Source organism: Nanorana parkeri, unplaced genomic scaffold, assembly GCF_000935625.1.
Source record: "Nanorana parkeri isolate BGI_ZX_2015 unplaced genomic scaffold, ASM93562v1 scaffold229, whole genome shotgun sequence".
NCBI classification, from domain to species: Eukaryota; Metazoa; Chordata; class Amphibia; order Anura; family Dicroglossidae; genus Nanorana; species Nanorana parkeri.
Window position 1 is genome coordinate 63776 of NW_017306497.1, and position 2530 is coordinate 66305.

Genomic DNA, 2530 nt, shown 5'->3' on the forward strand with positions numbered 1-2530 from the left:
GGAATGTAAATGCATGAGCTAACCATTTTTGTCTAAACTGTGAAGCAGCATTATATATGCATCATGTGCATGATTTTTCCATATATGGCATTAGTGGAAATATGCTTTTAGAGACTTTTTGGTTGATAAATACGTTTTGCTGTGTAAAAATCACACGCACCTAGTGCGTGGGTGTGTTTAGGTTAGTAAATCACCTCCCCTGTGTTATTACTGAAGAAAGCTGTGTTTCTGTTATGAAATAAATAAAAGACTGTTCTTTTCTATGTTAAAGTGGCTTCAAGAGTGGTCTTTGACCGCTCACCATTTGTGGTAAGTTCCCCAGCCATCACAATATATATTAATAATATTAATAGAAAAAAGAATCCTCCCCCAGATTAATCCCCTAGTCACAACAATGATATTGAATGATCTGCATTCACTGCGCAAGCATCAAATGATTACGTAAACTCATGCAATGTCATTCAAATGTGGCAATTTGTGCCCACCTCAAACCTGACTCAATCTTTTCTTAATGTTATGCTAACAATTACCACTAATTGTTATGTTGCCCTGAAAGTAGAATAAAGCTCTTCTAAAGTAAAGCACATACATTCACTTTCAGCTTTACCATTCTGCTACGTTACATGAAAGTCACACTAACATGATATCATTTTAATCAGCAGACTTTGTTGATTATATTTTGGAGTAAATATATGGGATGCAATTACCGTATTTTGCGGTCTGTAAGACGCTCTGGACGATAGGACGCATGGGTTCTGTGACAGAAATTCTATGACAGAAATTCTGTCACAGAAGCGGCAGTTAGTGACTGCTGAGACAGGTGGTGCTGTCTCAGTAATCACACAGAGCAGACGAAGAACGACGTTCTTCGTCTGCTCAATGGGCTCTATGGTGAGCTCCTATGGGGTACCGTGACGGGTCACGGTCCCACAGAGGAAGGGGGACCCAGAAAACCACGGCGGGGGGCGGACACGATAGCCGATGCCGCCGCCGCTCGATTTAATACAAGGGATCTAATTAGATCCCTTGTATTGAACGAACAGCGGCTCCCACTGTACATTCAGCTCTGCTTGTCAGGAGCAGGGCTGAATGTACAAAAAGAAACTACTTGCCCGGCGCCCGAAACTGCATGTCCCGGGCGTCGGGCGATAGGTATTTGCTCCATAAGACGCAGGCACATTTTCGCCCTTCTTTTGGGGGGAAAAAAGTGCGTCTTATGGAGCGAAAAATACGGTATGTACACTGCAACACTGTTATACAACTTTTTCCCAATAAAATCCAAAGGCATTAAAATATATGTTTCCAAACTGGATATCAAATTAAAGCCCTGTCTGTCTGTAAAAAAATAAATATAATATGTTAGGGTAGACTACAAAATCTAAAAGATATAGGGGTCTATTCACAAAGCTGACGAAGGATCTAGCTGTAGCTTCGGCTGATCCTTCGGCTACCTTCAGCCCCAGGACCACTTCGGTTCAGTAGAACCGAAGGGCTGCTGTACGGGCTATTCACAAGTGGCCAGCTGGCTCCGGCCACTTGGAGACAGATCAGTGTCCCTGGTTACCAGGTAACCAGGGACGCTGATCTGTCATTACCAGACATCCCAACTCTTCCGGACGCTCCGGGAGTCTCCCGCTATTAGATAGCAGCTCCTGGCCGCCCGGGAGAGAATCACTTTCTCCTGGAAAGGTTTACTCTGCTCAATTGAGCAGAGTAAACCTTTCCCTGCTCTGTTGTTTGTTTGTTTTTTTCTTCTGACATCAGAGCCGCCGTCAGTCAGAAAAAAAAACAGCATAGGAATGCATAGCTACATTCCTATTGGCTATTTCACTTTGCAACAGCCAATAGCAAACTAGCTATTGCATCCGCCCACTGCTGCTGTCAATCAGCAGAGGGGACCTGAAGTTCTCCATCAGGTCATCTTCTAGTGATGACAGCAGCAGAGGGCGGGTGCAATAGCCAGCTTGGATATTGCAAATTGAAATAGCCAATAGGAATCTAGCTATGCATTCCTATGCTGATTTTTTTTTCCGTTATTCTGACGGCAGCAGCTGTCAGAATACTAAAACAAAAACTTGCAGGTAGCAAAGAAGCTATTGCTTCCTCTGCTATCTGCCATCATTTCAGGGGGGTGCTCTCTCCCCCTGCATTACAATGAGAGCTTAGCAGAGCCAGAGGCAATATGAAAACCGACTCTGCTGAGCTCTCATGGTACTGACGGTTCAGCGTCCCTGGTTACTTGGTAACCAGGGGACGCTAATCTGTTAGTATCATGAGAGCTCAGCAGAGTCGGTTTTCATATCACCTCCGGCTCTGCTAATTGTTGAGCAGAAAAAAGCTGAAATGTCGCTCGGAGGTATTCGGCTATTCACTCACTGCTGTTCGGCCCCTATGAGAATAGGCCGAACAGCAGTGAGTAGCCTGCCGGAGGTTCGGCTCAGCCGATCCAGATGTTGGATCAGCTGAGTCGAACTCCTTCTGCACTTCGGGTCGGCCCAAACAGCTCTGCATGTTCGGCCGACCCCCAGCC